Here is a 21,269-nt window from a genome sequence, read left to right as displayed (position 1 = left end):
GGGATACAGTAAACCTGAAGTGAAGCATCAGAATCCAAAACCGGTCTCACAGGAGAGGTTCTAATCATAGAAAGTTAGAGTGTCAGTCCTCTTGTACGTAAGTCGGCATTGTGCCTTTTGTATGAAATTCCGATGCAATTTCTGTGCTTCATCGACAATAAGGAGGTCCAAGGGATACAGTAAACCTGAAGTGAAGCATCGGAATCTAAAACTGGACTCACAGGAGACGTTCAAATCATAGAAAGATTGTCAGTCCCCTTGTACTTAAATCGGCATTATGCCTTTTGTATTAATTTCGGATGCAATTTCTGTGTTTCATCGTCAATAAGAAGGTCCGAGGTATACAGTAAACCTGAAGTGAAGCATCGGAATCTAAAACTAGACTCACAGTGGAGGTTCAAATTAAAGAAAGTTAGAGTGTCAGTCCTCTTGTAATTAAGTCGGCTTTGTGCCTTTTGTATTAAATTCGGGTGCAATTTCTGTGTTTCATCGTCAAATTAGAAGGTCCAAGGGATACAGTAAACCTGAAGTAAAGCATCGGATTCTAAAACCGGTCTCACAGGAGAGGTTCAAATCATAGAATGTAAGAAGTGTCTGTCCTCTTGTACTTAAGTCGGCATTGTGCCTTTTGTATTAAACTCCGAAGCAATTTCAGTGTTTCATCGTCAATAAGAAGGTCCGAGGTATACAGTGAACCAGAAGTGAAGCATCGGAATCTAAAACTAGACTCACTGTGGAGGTTCAAATCAGAGTAAGTTAGAGTGCCAGTCCTTTTGTACTTAAGTCGGCATTGTGCCTTTTGTATTAAATTCGGATGCAATTTCTATGTTTCATCGTCAATAAGAAGGTCCAAGGGATACAGTAAACCTGAAGTGAAGCATCGGAATCTAAAACCGGACTCACAGGAGAGGTTCTAATCATAGAAAGTTAGAGCGTCAGTCCTCTTGTACGTAAGTCGGCATTGTGCCTTTTGTATTAAATTCCGATGCAATTTCTGTGCTTCATCGGCAATAAGGAGGTCCAAGGGATACAGTAAACCTGAAGTGAAGCATCTGAATCTGAAGCTGGACTCACAGGAGAGGTTCAAATCATAGAAAGTTGGAGTGTCACTCCATTTGTTCTTAAGTCGGCCTTGTGCCTTTTGTATTTATTTCCGATGCAATTTCTGTGTTTCATTGTTAATAAGAAGGTCCAAGGGATACAGTAAACCTGAAGTGTAGCATCGGAATGTAAAACTGGACTCACAGGAGAGATTTAAATCATTGAAAGTTAGAGTGTCAGTGCTCTTGTACTTAAGTCGGCATTGTTCATTTTGTATTAAGTTCGGATGCAATTTCTGTGTTTTATCGTCAATAAGAGGGTCCATGGGATACAGTAAACCTGAAGTGAAGTATCGGAATCTGAAACTGGACTCACAGGAGAGGTTCAAATCATAGAGAGTTAGAGTGTCGGTCCTATTGTTCTTAAGTCGGCATTGTGCCTTTTGTATTACATTCGGATGCAATTTCTGTGTTTCATCGTCAATAAGAAGGTCCAAGGGATACAGTAAACCTGAAGTGAAGCATCGGAATCTAAAACCGGTCTCAAAGGAGAGGTTCTAGTCATAGAAAGTTAGAGTGTCAGTCCTCTTGTACGTGAGTCGGCATTGTGCCTTTTGTATTGTATTCCGATGCAATTTCTGAGCTTTATCGTCAATAAGAAGGTCCAAGGGATGCAGTAAACCTGAAGTGAAGCATCGGAATCTCAAACTGTACACACAGGAGATGTTCATATAATAGAAAGTTAGAGTGTCAGTTCTCATGTACTTAAGTCGGCATTGTGCCTTTTGTATTAAATTCGGATGCAATTTCTATGTTTCATCGTCAATAAGAAGGTCCAAGGTATACAGTAAACCTGAAGTGAAGCATCGGAATCTAAATCTGGACTCACAGGAGAGGTTCAAATCATAGAAAGTTAGTGTGTTGGTCCTCTTGTACTTAAGTTGGCATTGTGCCTTTTGTATTAAATTTTGATGCAATTTCTGTGGTTCATCGTCAATAAGAAGGTCCAAGTTTTATAGAAAACCAGAAGTGAAGCATCGGAATCTAAAACTGGACTCACAGGAGAGGTACAAATAATAGAAAGTTAGAGTGTCAGTCCTCTTGTACTTAAGTCGGCATTGTCCTCTTTGTATTAGATTCGGATGCAATTTCTGTGTTTCATCGTCAATAAGAATGTCCAAGGGATACAGTAAACCTGAAGTGAAGCATCGGAATCTAAAACTGGACTCACAGGAGAAATACAAATCATAGAAAGTTAGACTGTCTGTATTCTTATACTTAAGTCGGCATTGTGCCTTTTGTATTACATTCGGATGCAATCTCTGTGCTTCATCGTCAATAAGAAGGTCCAAGGGATGCAGTAAACCTGAAGTGAAGCATCGGAATCAAAAACTGTACTCACAGGAGATGTTCAAATCATAGAAAGTTAGAGTGTCAGTTCTCTTGTACTTAAGTCGGCATTGTGCCTTTTGTATTAAATTCGGATGCAATTTCTGTGTTTCATCGTCAATAAGATGGTCCAAAGGATACAGTAAACCAGAAGTTAAGCATCGGAATCTAAAACTGGACTCACAGGAGAGGTTCAAATAATAGAAAGTTAGAGTGTCAATCCTCTTGTACTTAAGTCGGCATTGTGCCTTTTGTATAAAGTTCGGATGCAATTTCTGTGTTTCATCGTCAATAAGAAGGTCCAAGGGATACAGTAAACATGAAATGAAGCAACAGAATCTAAAACCGGTCTCACAGGAGAGGTTCTAATCATAGAAAGTTAGAGCGTCAGTCCTCTTGTACGTAAGTCGGCATTGTGCCTTTTGTATTAAATTCCGATGCAATTTCTGTGCTTCATCGGCAATAAGGAGGTCCAAGGGATACAGTAAACCTGAAGTGAAGCATCTGAATCTGAAGCTGGACTCACAGGAGAGGTTCAAATCATAGAAAGTTGGAGTGTCACTCCATTTGTTCTTAAGTCGGCCTTGTGCCTTTTGTATTTATTTCCGATGCAATTTCTGTGTTTCATTGTTAATAAGAAGGTCCAAGGGATACAGTAAACCTGAAGTGTAGCATCGGAATCTAAAACTGGACTCACAGGAGAGATTTAAATCATTGAAAGTTAGAGTGTCAGTGCTCTTGTACTTAAGTCGGCATTGTTCATTTTGTATTAAGTTCGGATGCAATTTCTGTGTTTTATCGTCAATAAGAGGGTCCATGGGATACAGTAAACCTGAAGTGAAGTATCGGAATCTGAAACTGGACTCACAGGAGAGGTTCAAATCATAGAGAGTTAGAGTGTCGGTCCTATTGTTCTTAAGTCGGCATTGTGCCTTTTGTATTACATTCGGATGCAATTTCTGTGTTTCATCGTCAATAAGAAGGTCCAAGGGATACAGTAAACCTGAAGTGAAGCATCGGAATCTAAAACCGGCCTCAAAGGAGAGGTTCTAGTCATAGAAAGTTAGAGTGTCAGTCCTCTTGTACGTGAGTCGGCATTGTGCCTTTTGTATTGTATTCCGATGCAATTTCTGAGCTTTATCGTCAATAAGAAGGTCCAAGGGATGCAGTAAACCTGAAGTGAAGCATCGGAATCTCAAACTGTACACACAGGAGATGTTCATATAATAGAAAGTTAGAGTGTCAGTTCTCATGTACTTAAGTCGGCATTGTGCCTTTTGTATTAAATTCGGATGCAATTTCTATGTTTCATCGTCAATAAGAAGGTCCAAGGTATACAGTAAACCTGAAGTGAAGCATCGGAATCTAAATCTGGACTCACAGGAGAGGTTCAAATCATAGAAAGTTAGTGTGTTGGTCCTCTTGTACTTAAGTTGGCATTGTGCCTTTTGTATTAAATTTTGATGCAATTTCTGTGGTTCATCGTCAATAAGAAGGTCCAAGTTTTATAGAAAACCAGAAGTGAAGCATCGGAATCTAAAACTGGACTCACAGGAGAGGTACAAATAATAGAAAGTTAGAGTGTCAGTCCTCTTGTACTTAAGTCGGCATTGTCCTCTTTGTATTAGATTCGGATGCAATTTCTGTGTTTCATCGTCAATAAGAATGTCCAAGGGATACAGTAAACCTGAAGTGAAGCATCGGAATCTAAAACTGGACTCACAGGAGAAATACAAATCATAGAAAGTTAGACTGTCTGTATTCTTATACTTAAGTCGGCATTGTGCCTTTTGTATTACATTCGGATGCAATCTCTGTGCTTCATCGTCAATAAGAAGGTCCAAGGGATGCAGTAAACCTGAAGTGAAGCATCGGAATCAAAAACTGTACTCACAGGAGATGTTCAAATCATAGAAAGTTAGAGTGTCAGTTCTCTTGTACTTAAGTCGGCATTGTGCCTTTTGTATTAAATTCGGATGCAATTTCTGTGTTTCATCGCCAATAAGATGGTCCAAAGGATACAGTAAACCAGAAGTTAAGCATCGGAATCTAAAACTGGACTCACAGGAGAGGTTCAAATAATAGAAAGTTAGAGTGTCAATCCTCTTGTACTTAAGTCGGCATTGTGCCTTTTGTATAAAGTTCGGATGCAATTTCTGTGTTTCATCGTCAATAAGAAGGTCCAAGGGATACAGTAAACATGAAATGAAGCAACAGAATCTAAAACCAGTCTCACAGGAGAGGTTCAAATCATAGAATGTAAGAAGTGTCTGTCCTCTTGTACTTAAGTCGGCATTGTGCTTTTTGTATTAAATTAGGATGCAATTTCTGTGTTTCATCGTCAATAAGAGGGTCCATGGGATACAGTAAACCTGGAGTGAAGCATCGGAATCTGATACTGGACTCACAGGGGAGGTTCAAATCATAAAAAGTTAGAGTGTCAGTTCTCTTGTACTTAAGCCGGCATTGTGCCTTTTGTATTAAATTCGGATGCAATTACTGTGTTTCTTCGTCAATAAGAAGGTCCAAGGTATACAGTAAACCTAAAGTGAAGCATCGGAATCTAAAACTGGACCCACAGGAGAGGTTCAAATCATAGAAATTTAGACTGTCAGTCCTTTTGTACTTAAGTCGGCATTGTGCCTTTTGTATTAAATTCCGATGCAATTTCTGTGCTTCATCGTCAATAAGGGGGTCCAAGGTATACAGTAAACCTGAAGTGAAGTATCGGTATCTGACACTGGACTCACAGGAGAGGTTCAAATCATAGAAAGTTAGAGTGTCAGTCCTATTGCTCTTAAGTCGGCATTGTGCATTTTGTATTTAATTCCGATGCAATTTCTGTGTTTCATTGTTAATAAGAAGGTCCAAGGGATACAGTAAAATTGAAGTGAAGCATCGGAATCAAAAACGGGACTCACAGGAGGGGTTCAAATCATAGAAAAATAGAGTGTCAGTCCTCTTGTACTTAAGTCGGCATTGTGCCTTTTGTATTAAATTCGGATGCAATTTCTGTGTTTCATCGTCAATAAGAAGGTCCAAGGGATACAGTAATCCTGAAGTGAAGCATCGGAATCTAAAACGGGACTCACAGGAGAGGTTCAAATCATAGAAAGTTAGAGTGTCAGTCCTCTTGTACTTAAGTCGGCATTGTGCATTTTGTATTAAATTCGGATGCAATTTCTGTGTTCCATCGTCAATAAGAAGGTCCAAGGGATACAATAAACCAGATGTTAAGCATCGGAATCTATAACTGGACTCACAGGAGACGTTCAAATCATAGAAAGATTGTCAGTCCTCTTGTACTTAAATCGGCATTGTGCCTCTTGTATTAAATTCGGATGCAATTTCTGTGTTTCATCGTCAATAAGAAGGTCCGAGGTATACAGTAAACCTGAAGTGAAGCATCGGAATCTAAAACTAGACTCACAGGGGAGGTTCAAATCAAAGAAAGTTAGTGTGTCAGTCCTCTTGTACTTAAGTCGGCATTGTGCCTTTTGTATTAAATTCGGATGCAATTTCTGTGTTTCATCGTTAATAAGAAGGTCCAAGCGATACAGTAAACCTGAAGTGAAGCATCGGATTCTAAAACCGGTCTCACAGGAGAGGTTCAAATCATAGAATGTAAGAAGGGTCTGTCCTCTTGTACTTAAGTCGGCATTGTGCTTTTTGTATTAAATTCCGATGCAATTTCTGAGCTTTATCGTCAATAAGAAGGTCCAAGGGATGCAGTAAACCTGAAGTGAAGCATCGGAATCTCAAACTGTACCCACAGGAGATCTTCATATAATAGAAAGTTAGAGTGTCAGTTCTCATGTACTTAAGTCGGCATTGTGCCTTTTGTATTAAATTCGGATGCAATTTCTATGTTTCATCGTCAATAAGAAGGTCCAAGGTATACAGTAAACCTGAAGTGAAGCATCGGAATCTAAATCTGGACTCACAGGAGAGGTTCAAATCATAGAAAGTTAGTGTGTTGGTCCTCTTGTACTTAAGTTGGCATTGTGCCTTTTGTATTAAATTTTGATGCAATTTCTGTGGTTCATCGTCAATAAGAAGGTCCAAGTTTTATAGAAAACCAGAAGTGAAGCATCGGAATCTAAAACTGGACTCACAGGAGAGGTACAAATAATAGAAAGTTAGAGTGTCAGTCCTCTTGTACTTAAGTCGGCATTGTCCTCTTTGTATTAGATTCGGATGCAATTTCTGTGTTTCATCGTCAATAAGAATGTACAAGGGATACAGTAAACCTGAAGTGAAGCATCGGAATCTAAAACTGGACTCACAGGAGAAATACAAATCATAGAAAATTAGACTGTCTGTATTCTTATACTTAAGTCGGCATTGTGCCTTTTGTATTACATTCGGATGCAATCTCTGTGCTTCATCGTCAATAAGAAGGTCCAAGGGATGCAGTAAACCTGAAGTGAAGCATCGGAAACAAAAACTGTACTCACAGGAGATGTTCAAATCATAGAAAGTTAGAGTGTCAGTTCTCTTGTACTTAAGTCGGCATTGTGCCTTTTGTATTAAATTCGGATGCAATTTCTGTGTTTCATCGTCAATAAGAAGGTCCAAAGGATACAGTAAACCAGAAGTTAAGCATCGGAATCTAAAACTGGACTCACAGGAGAAGTTCAAATAATAGAAAGTTAGAGTGTCAATCCTCTTGTACTTAAGTCGGCATTGTGCCTTTTGTATAAAGTTCGGATGCAATTTCTGTGTTTCATCGTCAATAAGAAGGTCCAAGGGATACAGTAAACATGAAATGAAGCAACAGAATCTAAAACCAGTCTCACAGGAGAGGTTCAAATCATAGAATGTAAGAAGTGTCTGTCCTCTTGTACTTAAGTCGGCATTGTGCTTTTTGTATTAAATTAGGATGCAATTTCTGTGTTTCATCGTCAATAAGAGGGTCCATGGGATACAGTAAACCTGGAGTGAAGCATCGGAATCTGATACTGGACTCACAGGGGAGGTTCAAATCATAAAAAGTTAGAGTGTCAGTCCTCTTGTACTTAAGCCGGCATTGTGCCTTTTGTATTAAATTCGGATGCAATTACTGTGTTTCTTCGTCAATAAGAAGGTCCAAGGTATACAGTAAACCTGAAGTGAAGCATCGGAATCTAAAACTGGACCCACAGGAGAGGTTCAAATCATAGAAATTTAGACTGTCAGTCCTTTTGTACTTAAGTCGGCATTGTGCCTTTTGTATTAAATTCCGATGCAATTTCTGTGCTTCATCGTCAATAAGGAGGTCCAAGGTATACAGTAAACCTGAAGTGAAGTATCGGTATCTGACACTGGACTCACAGGAGAGGTTCAAATCATAGAAAGTTAGAGTGTCAGTCCTATTGCTCTTAAGTCGGCATTGTGCATTTTGTATTTAATTCCGATGCAATTTCTGTGTTTCATTGTTAATAAGAAGGTCCAAGGGATACAGTAAAATTGAAGTGAAGCATCGGAATCAAAAACGGGACTCACAGGAGGGGTTCAAATCATAGAAAAATAGAGTGTCAGTCCTCTTGTACTTAAGTCGGCATTGTGCCTTTTGTATTAAATTCGGATGCAATTTCTGTGTTTCATCGTCAATAAGAAGGTCCAAGGGATACAGTAATCCTGAAGTGAAGCATCGGAATCTAAAACGGGACTCACAGGAGAGGTTCAAATCATAGAAAGTTAGAGTGTCAGTCCTCTTGTACTTAAGTCGGCATTGTGCATTTTGTATTAAATTCGGATGCAATTTCTGTGTTCCATCGTCAATAAGAAGGTCCAAGGGATACAATAAACCAGATGTTAAGCATCGGAATCTATAACTGGACTCACAGGAGACGTTCAAATCATAGAAAGATTGTCAGTCCTCTTGTACTTAAATTGGCATTGTGCCTCTTGTATTAAATTCGGATGCAATTTCTGTGTTTCATCGTCAATAAGAAGGTCCGAGGTATACAGTAAACCTGAAGTGAAGCATCGGAATCTAAAACTAGACTCACAGGGGAGGTTCAAATCAAAGAAAGTTAGTGTGTCAGTCCTCTTGTACTTAAGTCGGCATTGTGCCTTTTGTATTAAATTCGGATGCAATTTCTGTGTTTCATCGTTAATAAGAAGGTCCAAGCGATACAGTAAACCTGAAGTGAAGCATCGGATTCTAAAACCGGTCTCACAGGAGAGGTTCAAATCATAGAATGTATGAAGGGTCTGTCCTCTTGTACTTAAGTCGGCATTGTGCTTTTTGTATTAAATTCCGATGCAATTTCTGAGCTTTATCGTCAATAAGAAGGTCCAAGGGATGCAGTAAACCTGAAGTGTAGCATCGGAATCTCAAACTGTACCCACAGGAGATGTTCATATAATAGAAAGTTAGAGTGTCAGTTCTCATGTACTTAAGTCGGCATTGTGCCTTTTGTATTAAATTCGGATGCAATTTCTATGTTTCATCGTCAATAAGAAGGTCCAAGGTATACAGTAAACCTGAGGTGAAGCATCGGAATCTAAATCTGGACTCACAGGAGAGGTTCTAATCATAGAAAGTTAGTGTGTTGGTCCTCTTGTACTTAAGTTGGCATTGTGCCTTTTGTATTAAATTTTGATGCAATTTCTGTGGTTCATCGTCAATAAGAAGGTCCAAGTTTTATAGAAAACCAGAATTGAAGCATCGGAATCTAAAACTGGACTCACAGGAGAGGTACAAATCATAGAAAGTTAGACTGTCTGTATTCTTATACTTAAGTCGGCATTGTGCCTTTTGTATTACACTCGGATGCAATCTCTGTGCTTCATCGTCAATAAGAAGGTCCAAGGGATGCAGTAAACCTGAAGTGAAGCATCGGAATCAAAAACTGTACTCACAGGAGATGTTCAAATCATAGAAAGTTAGAGTGTCAGTTCTCTTGTACTTAAGTCGGCATTGTGCCTTTTGTATTAAATTCGGATGCAATTTCTGTGTTTCATCGTCAATAAGAAGGTCCAAAGGATACAGTAAACCAGAAGTTAAGCATCGGAATCTAAAACTGGACTCACAGGAGAGGTTCAAATAAGAGAAAGTTAGAGTGTCAATCCTCTTGTACTTAAGTCGGCATTGTGCCTTTTGTATAAAGTTCGGATGCAATTTCTGTGTTTCATCGTCAATAAGAAGGTCCAAGGGATACAGTAAACATGAAGTGAAGCAACAGAATCTAAAACCAGTCTCACAGGAGAGGTTCTAATCATAGAAAGTTAGAGTGTCAGCTCTCATGTACTTAAGTCGGCATTGTGCCTTTTGTATTAAATTACGATGCAATTTCTGTGCTTCATCGTCAATAAGGAAGTCCAAGGGATACAGTAAACCTGAAGTGAAGCATCGGAATCTGAAACTGGACTCACAGGAGAGGTTCAAATCATAGAAAATTTGAGTGTCAGTCCCATTGTTCTTAAGTCGGCCTTGTGCCTTTTGTATTATATTCGGATGCAATTTCTGTGTTTCATCGTCAATAAGAGGGTCCATGGGATACAGTAAACCTGAAGCGATGCATTGGAATCTAAAACCGGTCTCACAGGAGAGGTTCTAATCATAGAAAATTAGTGTGTCAGTCCTCTTGTACTTAAGTCGGCATTGTGCCTTTTGTAGTAAATTCGGATGCAAATTCGGTGTTACATAGTCAATAAGAAGGTCCGAGGTATACAGTAAACCTGAAGTGAAGTATCGGAATCTGAAACTGGACTCACAGGGGAGGTTCAAATCATAGAGAGTTAGAGCTTCTGTCGTCTTGTACTTAAGTCGGCATTGTGCCTTTTGTATTAAATTCGGATGCAATTTCTGTGCTTCATCGTCAATAAGAAGGTCCAAGAGATGCAGTAAACGTGAGGTGAAGCTTCGGAATCTAAAACTGGACTCACAGGAGATGTTCAAATCATAGGAAGTTAGAGTGTCAGTCCTCTTGTACTTAAGTCGGCATTGTGCCTTTAGTATTAAAATGCGGATGCAATTTCTGTGTTTCATCGTCAATAAGAAGGTCCATGGGATACAGTAAACCTGAAGTGAAGCATCGGGATCTGAAACTGGACTCACAGGAGAGGTTCAAATCATAAAAAGTTAGAGTGTCTGTCCCATTGTTCTTAAGTCGGCCTTGTGCCTTTTGTATTATATTCGGATGCAATTTCTGTGTTTCATCGTCAATAAGAGGATCCATGGGATACAGTAAACCTGAAGCGATGCAACGGAATCTAAAACCGGTCTCACAGGAGAGGTTCTAATCATAGAAAATTAGTGTGTCAGTCCTCTCGTACTTAAGTCGGCATTGTGCCTTTTGAAATTAATTCCGATGCATTTTCTGAGTTTATCGTCAATAAGAAAGTCCAAGGAATACAGTTAACCTGACGTGAAGCATCGGAACCTAAAACTGGACTCACAGGAGAGGGTCAATCATAGAAAGTTAGAGTGTCAGTCCTCTTTCACTTAAGTCGGCATTGTGCTCTTTGTATTAAATTCGGATGCAATTACTGTGTTTCATCATCAATAAGAAGGTCCAAGGTATACAGTAAACCTGAAGTGAAGCATCGGATTCTCAAACTGGACTCACAGGAGAGGTTCAAATCATAGAAAATTAGAGTGTCAGTCCTCTTTTACTTAAGTCGGCATTGTGCCCTTTGTATTAAATTCGGATGCAATTACTGTGTTTCATCATCAATAAGAAGGTCCAAGGTATACAGTAAACCTGAAGTGAAGCATCAGAATCTAAAACCGGTCTCACAGGAGAAGTTCTAATCATAGATGGTTAGAGTGTCAGTCTTCTTGTACTTAAGTCGGCATTGTGCCTTTTGTATTATACTCCGATGCAATTTCAGTGATTCATCGTCAACAAGGAGGTCCAAGGGATACAGTAAACCTGAAGTGAAGTATCGGAATCTGAAACTGGACTCACAGGAGAGGTTCAATTCATAGAAAGTTAGAGTGTCAGTACTATTGTCCTTAAGTCGGCATTGTGCCTTTTGTATTTAATTCCGATTCAATTTCTGTGTTTCATTGTTAATAAGAAGGTCCAAGGGATACAGTAAACCTGAAGTGAAGCATCGGAATGTAAAACGGGACTCACAGGACAGGTTCAAATAATAGAAAGTTAGAGTGTCAGTCCCCTTGTACTTAAGTCGGCACTGTGCCTTTTGTATTAAATTCGGATGCAATTTCTGTGTTTCATCGTCAATAAGAAGGTCCGAGGTATACAGTGAACCTGAAGTGATGCATCGGAATCTAAAACTAGACTCACAGGGGAGGTTCAAATCAAAGAAAGTTAGAGTGTCAGTCCTCTTGTACTTAAGTCGGCATTGTGCCTTTTGTATTAAATTCGGATGCAATTTCTGTGTTTCATCGTCAATAAGAAGGTCCAAGGGATACAGTAATCCTGAAGTGAAGCATCGGAATCTAAAACGGGACTCACAGGAGAGGTTCAAATCATAGAAAGTTAGAGTGTCAGTCCTCTTGTACTTAAGTCGGCATTGTGCATTTTGTATTAAATTCGGATGCAATTTCTGTGTTCCATCGTCAATAAGAAGGTCCAAGGGATACAATAAACCAGATGTTAAGCATCGGAATCTGTAACTGGACTCACAGGAGACGTTCAAATCATAGAAAGATTGTCAGTCCTCTTGTACTTAAATCGGCATTGTGCCTCTTGTATTAAATTCGGATGCAATTTCTGTGTTTCAGCGTCAATAAGAAGGTCCGAGGTATACAGTAAACCTGAAGTGAAGCATCGGAATCTAAAACTAGACTCACAGGGGAGGTTCAAATCAAAGAAAGTTAGTGTGTCAGTCCTCTTGTACTTAAGTCGGCATTGTGCCTTTTGTATTAAATTCGGATGCAATTTCTGTGTTTCATCGTTAATAAGAAGGTCCAAGCGATACAGTAAACCTGAAGTGAAGCATCGGATTCTAAAACCGGTCTCACAGGAGAGGTTCAAATCATAGAATGTATGAAGGGTCTGTCCTCTTGTACTTAAGTCGGCATTGTGCTTTTTGTATTAAATTCCGATGCAATTTCTGAGCTTTATCGTCAATAAGAAGGTCCAAGGGATGCAGTAAACCTGAAGTGTAGCATCGGAATCTCAAACTGTACCCACAGGAGATGTTCATATAATAGAAAGTTAGAGTGTCAGTTCTCATGTACTTAAGTCGGCATTGTGCCTTTTGTATTAAATTCGGATGCAATTTCTATGTTTCATCGTCAATAAGAAGGTCCAAGGTATACAGTAAACCTGAGGTGAAGCATCGGAATCTAAATCTGGACTCACAGGAGAGGTTCTAATCATAGAAAGTTAGTGTGTTGGTCCTCTTGTACTTAAGTTGGCATTGTGCCTTTTGTATTAAATTTTGATGCAATTTCTGTGGTTCATCGTCAATAAGAAGGTCCAAGTTTTATAGAAAACCAGAAGTGAAGCATCGGAATCTAAAACTGGACTCACAGGAGAGGTACAAATCATAGAAAGTTAGACTGTCTGTATTCTTATACTTAAGTCGGCATTGTGCCTTTTGTATTACACTCGGATGCAATCTCTGTGCTTCATCGTCAATAAGAAGGTCCAAGGGATGCAGTAAACGTGAAGTGAAGCATCGGAATCAAAAACTGTACTCACAGGAGATGTTCAAATCATAGAAAGTTAGAGTGTCAGTTCTCTTGTACTTAAGTCTACATTGTGCCTTTTGTATTAAATTCGGATGCAATTTCTGTGTTTCATCGTCAATAAGAAGGTCCAAAGGATACAGTAAACCAGAAGTTAAGCATCGGAATCTAAAACTGGACTCACAGGAGAGGTTCAAATAAGAGAAAGTTAGAGTGTCAATCCTCTTGTACTTAAGTCGGCATTGTGCCTTTTGTATAAAGTTCGGATGCAATTTCTGTGTTTCATCGTCAATAAGAAGGTCCAAGGGATACAGTAAACATGAAGTGAAGCAACAGAATCTAAAACCAGTCTCACAGGAGAGGTTCTAATCATAGAAAGTTAGAGTGTCAGCTCCCATGTACTTAAGTCGGCATTGTGCCTTTTGTATTAAATTACGATGCAATTTCTGTGCTTCATCGTCAATAAGGAAGTCCAAGGGATACAGTAAACCTGAAGTGAAGCATCGGAATCTGAAACTGGACTCACAGGAGAGGTTCAAATCATAGAAAATTTGAGTGTCAGTCCCATTGTTCTTAAGTCGGCCTTGTGCCTTTTGTATTATATTCGGATGCAATTTCTGTGTTTCATCGTCAATAAGAGGGTCCATGGGATACAGTAAACCTGAAGCGATGCATTGGAATCTAAAACCGGTCTCACAGGAGAGGTTCTAATCATAGAAAATTAGTGTGTCAGTCCTCTTGTACTTAAGTCGGCATTGTGCCTTTTGTAGTAAATTCGGATGCAAATTCGGTGTTACATAGTCAATAAGAAGGTCCGAGGTATACAGTAAACCTGAAGTGAAGTATCGGAATCTGAAACTGCACTCACAGGGGAGGTTCAAATCATAGAGCGTTAGAGCTTCTGTCGTCTTGTACTTAAGTCGGCATTGTGCCTTTTGTATTAAATTCGGATGCAATTTCTGTGCTTCATCGTCAATAAGAAGGTCCAAGAGATGCAGTAAACGTGAGGTGAAGCTTCGGAATCTAAAACTGGACTCACAGGAGATGTTCAAATCATAGGAAGTTAGAGTGTCAGTCCTCTTGTACTTAAGTCGGCATTGTGCCTTTAGTATTAAAATGCGGATGCAATTTCTGTGTTTCATCGTCAATAAGAAGGTCCATGGGATACAGTAAACCTGAAGTGAAGCATCGGGATCTGAAACTGGACTCACAGGAGAGGTTCAAATCATAAAAAGTTAGAGTGTCTGTCCCATTGTTCTTAAGTCGGCCTTGTGCCTTTTGTATTATATTCGGATGCAATTTCTGTGTTTCATCGTCAATAAGAGGATCCATGGGATACAGTAAACCTGATGCGATGCAACGGAATCTAAAACCGGTCTCACAGGAGAGGTTCTAATCATAGAAAATTAGTGTGTCAGTCCTCTCGTACTTAAGTCGGCATTGTGCCTTTTGAAATTAATTCCGATGCATTTTCTGAGTTTATCGTCAATAAGAAAGTCCAAGGAATACAGTTAACCTGACGTGAAGCATCGGAACCTAAAACTGGACTCACAGGAGAGGGTCAATCATAGAAAGTTAGAGTGTCAGTCCTCTTTCACTTAAGTCGGCATTGTGCTCTTTGTATTAAATTCGGATGCAATTACTGTGTTTCATCATCAATAAGAAGGTCCAAGGTATACAGTAAACCTGAAGTGAAGCATCGGATTCTCAAACTGGACTCACAGGAGAGGTTCAAATCATAGAAAATTAGAGTGTCAGTCCTCTTTTACTTAAATCGGCATTGTGCCCTTTGTATTAAATTCGGATGCAATTACTGTGTTTCATCATCAATAAGAAGGTCCAAGGTATACAGTAAACCTGAAGTGAAGCATCAGAATCTAAAACCGGTCTCACAGGAGAAGTTCTAATCATAGATGGTTAGAGTGTCAGTCTTCTTGTACTTAAGTCGGCATTGTGCCTTTTGTATTATACTCCGATGCAATTTCAGTGATTCATCGTCAACAAGGAGGTCCAAGGGATACAGTAAACCTGAAGTGAAGTATCGGAATCTGAAACTGGACTCACAGGAGAGGTTCAATTCATAGAAAGTTAGAGTGTCAGTACTATTGTCCTTAAGTCGGCATTGTGCCTTTTGTATTTAATTCCGATTCAATTTCTGTGTTTCATTGTTAATAAGAAGGTCCAAGGGATACAGTAAACCTGAAGTGAAGCATCGGAATGTAAAACGGGACTCACAGGACAGGTTCAAATAATAGAAAGTTAGAGTGTCAGTCCCCTTGTACTTAAGTCGGCACTGTGCCTTTTGTATTAAATTCGGATGCAATTTCTGTGTTTCATCGTCAATAAGAAGGTCCGAGGTATACAGTGAACCTGAAGTGATGCATCGGAATCTAAAACTAGACTCACAGGGGAGGTTCAAATCAAAGAAAGTTAGAGTGTCAGTCCTCTTGTACTTAAGTCGGCATTGTGTCTTTTGTATTAAATTCGGATGCAATCTCTGTGTTTCATCGTCAATAAGAAGGTCCGAGGTATACAGTAAACCTGAAGTGAAGCATCGGAATCTAAAACTAGACTCACAGGAGAGGGTCAAATCATAGAAAGTTAGAGTGTCAGTCCTCTTGTACTTAAGTCGGCATTGTGCCTTTTGTATTAAATTCGGATGCAATTACTGTGTTTCATCGTCAATAAGAAGGTCCAAGGTATATAGTAAATCTGAAGTGAAGCATCGGATTCTAAAACTGGCCTCACAGGGGAGGTTCAAATCATAGAAATTTAGAGTGACAGTCCTCTTGTACTTAAGTCAGCATTGTGCCTGTTGTATTAAATTCCGATGCAATTTCTGTGCTTCATCGTCAATAAGGAGGTCCAAGGTATACAGTAAACCTGAAGTGAAGAATCGGAATCTGAAACTGGACTCACAGGGGAGGTTCAAATCATAGAGAGTTAGAGCTTCTGTCGTCTTGTACTTAAGTCGGCATTGTGCCTTTTGTATTAAATTCGGATGCAATTTCTGTGCTTCATCGTGAATAAGAAGGTCCAAGGGATGCAGTAAACGTGAGGTGAAGCATCGGAATCTAAAACTGGACTCACAGGAGATGGTCAAATCATAGGAAGTTAGAGTCTCAGTCCTCTTGTACATAAGTCGGCATTGTGCCTTTTGTATTAATTTCGGATGCTATTTCTGTGCTTCATCGTCAATAAAGAGGTCCAATTGATACAGTAAACCTGAAGTGAAGTATGGGAATCTGAAAGTGGACTCACAGGAGAGGTTTAAATCATAGGAAGTTAGAGTGTCAGTCCTATTGTTCTTGAGTCGGCATTGTGACTTTTGTATTTAATTCCGATGCAATTTCTGTGTTTCATTGTTAATAAGAACGTCCAAGGGATACAGTAAACCTGAAGTGAAGCATTGGAATCTAAAACTGGGCTCACAGGAGAGGTTCAAATCATAGAAAGATAGAGTGTCAGTCCTCTTGTACTTATGTCGGCGTTGTGCCTTTTGTATTAAATTCGGATGCAACTTCTGTGTTTCATCGTCAATAAGAAGGTCTGAGTTATACAGTAAAGCTGAAGTTAAGAATCGGAATCTAAAACTAGACTCACAGGAGAGGTTCAAATCATAGAAAGTTAGAGTGTCAGTCCTCTTGTACTTAAGTCGGCATTGTGCTTTTGTATTAAATTCGGATGCAATTTCTGTATTCATCGTCAATAAGAAGGTCCAAGGGATACAGTAAACCAGAAGTTAAGCATCGGAATCTAAAACTGGACTCACAGGAGAGGTTCAAATCACAGAACGTTAGAGTGTCAGTCCTCTTGTACTTAAGTCGGCATTGTGCCTTTTGTATTATACTCCGATGCAATTTCAGTGATTCATCGTCAACAAGGAGGTCCAAGGGATACAGTAAACCTGAAGTGAAGTATCGGAATCTGAAACTGGACTCACAGGAGAGGTTCAATTCATAGAAAGTTAGAGTGTCAGTACTATTGTCCTTAAGTCGGCATTGTGCCTTTTGTATTTTATTCCGATGCAATTTCTGTGTTTCATTGTTAATAAGAAGGTCCAAGGGATACAGTAAACCTGAAGTGAAGCATCGGAATGTAAAACGGGACTCACAGGACAGGTTCAAATAATAGAAAGTTAGAGGGTCAGTCCCCTTGTACTTAAGTCGGCACTGTGCCTTTTGTATTAAATTCGGATGCAATTTCTGTGTTTCATCGTCAATAAGAAGGTCCGAGGTATACAGTGAACCTGAAGTGATGCATCGGAATCTAAAACTAGACTCACAGGGGAGATTCAAATCAAAGAAAGTTAGAGTGTCAGTCCTCTTGTACTTAAGTCGGCATTGTGCCTTTTGTATTAAATTCGGATGCAATCTCTGTGTTTCATCGTCAATAAGAAGGTCCGAGGTATACAGTAAACCTGAAGTGAAGCATCGGAATCTAATACTAGACTCACAGGGGAGGGTCAAATCATAGAAAGTTAGAGTGTCAGTCCTCTTGTACTTAAGTCGGCATTGTGCCTTTTGTATTAAATTCGGATGCAATTACTGTGTTACATCGTCAATAAGAAGGTCCAAGGTATATAGTAAATCTGAAGTGAAGCATCGGATTCTAAAACTGGCCTCACAGGGGAGGTTCAAATCATAGAAATTTAGAGTGACAGTCCTCTTGTACTTAAGTCGGCATTGTGCCTTTTGTCTTAAATTCCGATGCAATTTCTGTGATTCATCGTCAATAGGGAGGTCCAAGGTATACAGTAAACCTGAAGTGAAGAATCGGAATCTGAAACTGGACTCACAGGGGAGGTTCAAATCATAGAGAGTTAGAGCTTCTTTCGTCTTGTACTTAAGTCGGCATTGTGCCTTTTGTATTAAATTCGGATGCAATTTCTGTGCTTCATCGTCAATAAGAAGGTCCAAGGGATGCAGTAAACGTGAGGTGAAGCATCGGAATCTAAAACTGGACTCACAGGAGATGTTCAAATCATAGGAAGTTAGAGTGTCAGTCCTCTTGTACATAAGTCGGCATTGTGCCTTTTGTATTAATTTCGGATGCAATTTCTGTGCTTCATCGTCAATAAGGAGGTATAATTGATACAGTAAACCTGAAGTGAAGTATCGGAATCTGAAAGTGGACTCACAGGAGAGGTTTAAATCATAGGAAGTTAGAGTGTCAGTCCTATTGTTCTTGAGTCGGCATTGTGACTTTTGTATTTAATTCCGATGCAATTTCTGTGTTTCATTGTTAATAAGAACGTCCAAGGGATACAGTAAACCAGAAGTGAAGCATCGGAATCTAAAACTGGGCTCACAGGAGAGGTTCAAATCATAGAAAGATAGAGTGTCAGTCCTCTTGTACTTAAGTCGGCGTTGTGCCTTTTGTATTAAATTCGGATGCAACTTCTGTGTTTCATCGTCAATAAGAAGGTCTGAGTTATACAGTAAAGCTGAAGTTAAGAATCGGAATCTAAAACTAGACTCACAGGAGAGGTTTAAATCATAGGAAGTTAGAGTGTCAGTCCTATTGTTCTTGAGTCGGCATTGTGACTTTTGTATTTAATTCCGATGCAATTTCTGTGTTTCATTGTTAATAAGAACGTCCAAGGGATACAGTAAACCTGAAGTGAAGCATCGGGATCTGAAACTGGACTCACAGGAGAGGTTCAAATCATAAAAAGTTAGAGTGTCAGTACTATTTTCCTTAAGTCGGCATTGTGCCTTTTGTATTTAATTCCGATTCAATTTCTGTATTTCATTGTTAATACGAAAGTCCAAGAGATACAGTAAACCTGAAGTGAAGCATCGGAATCTAAAACGGGACTCACAGGAGAGGTTCAAATCATAGAAAGTTAGAGTGTCAGTTCTATTCTTCTTATGTCGGCATTGTGCCTTTTGTATTAAATTCGGATGCAATTTCTGTGTTTCATAGTCAATGAGAAGGTCCGAGGTATACAGTAAACCTGAAGTGAAGCATCGGAATCTAAAACTAGACTCACAGGAGAGGTTCAAATCATAGAAAGTTAGAGTATCAGTCCTCTTGTACTTGAGACGGCGTTGTGCCTTTTGTATTAAATTCCGATGCAATTTCTGTGCTTCATTGTCAATAAGGATGTCCAAGGTATACAGTAAACCTGAAGTGAAGTATCGGAATCTGAAACTGGACTCACAGGGGAGCTTCAAATCATTGAGAGTTAGAGCTTCTGTCCTCTTGTACTTAAGTCGGCATTGTGCCATTTGTATTAAATTCGGATGCAATTTCTGTGCTTCAGCGTCAATAAGAAGGTCCAAGGGATGCAGTAAACCTGAAGTGAAGCATCGGAATGTAAAACTGTACTCACAGGAGATGTTCAAATAATAGAAAGTTAGAGTGTCAGTCCTCTTGTACTTAAGTCGGCATTGTGCCTTTTGTATTAAATTCGGATGCAATTTCTGTGCTTCATCGTCAATAAGGAGGTCCAAGGGATACATTAAACCTGAAGTGAAGTATCGGGATCTGAAACTGGACTCACAGGAGAGGTTCAAATCATAGAAAGTTAGAGTGTCAGTCCTATTGCTCTTCAGTCGGCATTGTGCATTTGTATTTAGTTCCGATGCAATTTCTGTTTTTCATTGTTAATAAGAAGGTCCAAGGGATACAGTAAACCTGAAGTGAAGCATCGGAATCTAAAACTGGACTCACATGAGAGGTTCAAATCATAGAAAGTTAGAGTGTCGGTCCTCTTGTACTTAAGTCGGCATTGTGCCTTTTGTATTAAATTCGGATGCAATCTCTGTGTTTCATCGTCAATAAGAAGGTCCGAGGTATACAGTAAACCTGAAGTGAAGCATCGGAATCTAAAACTAGACTCACAGGAGAGGGTCAAATCATAGAAAGTTAGAGTGTCAGTCCTCTTGTACTTAAGTCGGCATTGTGCCTTTTGTATTAAATTCGGATGCAATTACTGTGTTTCATCGTCAATAAGAAGGTCCAAGGTATATAGTAAATCTGAAGTGAAGCATCGGATTCTAAAACTGGCCTCACAGGGGAGGTTCAAATCATAGAAATTTAGAGTGACAGTCCTCTTGTACTTAAGTCAGCATTGTGCCTGTTGTATTAAATTCCGATGCAATTTCTGTGCTTCATCGTCAATAAGGAGGTCCAAGGTATACAGTAAACCTGAAGTGAAGAATCGGAATCTGAAACTGGACTCACAGGGGAGGTTCAAATCATAGAGAGTTAGAGCTTCTGTCGTCTTGTACTTAAGTCGGCATTGTGCCTTTTGTATTAAATTCGGATGCAATTTCTGTGCTTCATCGTGAATAAGAAGGTCCAAGGGATGCAGTAAACGTGAGGTGAAGCATCGGAATCTAAAACTGGACTCACAGGAGATGGTCAAATCATAGGAAGTTAGAGTCTCAGTCCTCTTGTACATAAGTCGGCATTGTGCCTTTTGTATTAATTTCGGATGCTATTTCTGTGCTTCATCGTCAATAAAGAGGTCCAATTGATACAGTAAACCTGAAGTGAAGTATGGGAATCTGAAAGTGGACTCACAGGAGAGGTTTAAATCATAGGAAGTTAGAGTGTCAGTCCTATTGTTCTTGAGTCGGCATTGTGACTTTTGTATTTAATTCCGATGCAATTTCTGTGTTTCATTGTTAATAAGAACGTCCAAGGGATACAGTAAACCTGAAGTGAAGCATTGGAATCTAAAACTGGGCTCACAGGAGAGGTTCAAATCATAGAAAGATAGAGTGTCAGTCCTCTTGTACTTATGTCGGCGTTGTGCCTTTTGTATTAAATTCGGATGCAACTTCTGTGTTTCATCGTCAATAAGAAGGTCTGAGTTATACAGTAAAGCTGAAGTTAAGAATCGGAATCTAAAACTAGACTCACAGGAGAGGTTCAAATCATAGAAAGTTAGAGTGTCAGTCCTCTTGTACTTAAGTCGGCATTGTGCTTTTGTATTAAATTCGGATGCAATTTCTGTATTCATCGTCAATAAGAAGGTCCAAGGGATACAGTAAACCAGAAGTTAAGCATCGGAATCTAAAACTGGACTCACAGGAGAGGTTCAAATCACAGAACGTTAGAGTGTCAGTCCTCTTGTACTTAAGTCGGCATTGTGCCTTTTGTATTATACTCCGATGCAATTTCAGTGATTCATCGTCAACAAGGAGGTCCAAGGGATACAGTAAACCTGAAGTGAAGTATCGGAATCTGAAACTGGACTCACAGGAGAGGTTCAATTCATAGAAAGTTAGAGT

The sequence above is a fragment of the Schistocerca serialis genome, chromosome 6, assembly GCF_023864345.2.
Source record: "Schistocerca serialis cubense isolate TAMUIC-IGC-003099 chromosome 6, iqSchSeri2.2, whole genome shotgun sequence".
Taxonomy (NCBI): Eukaryota; Metazoa; Arthropoda; class Insecta; order Orthoptera; family Acrididae; genus Schistocerca; species Schistocerca serialis.
Note: the sequence above shows the minus strand (reverse complement) of the source record.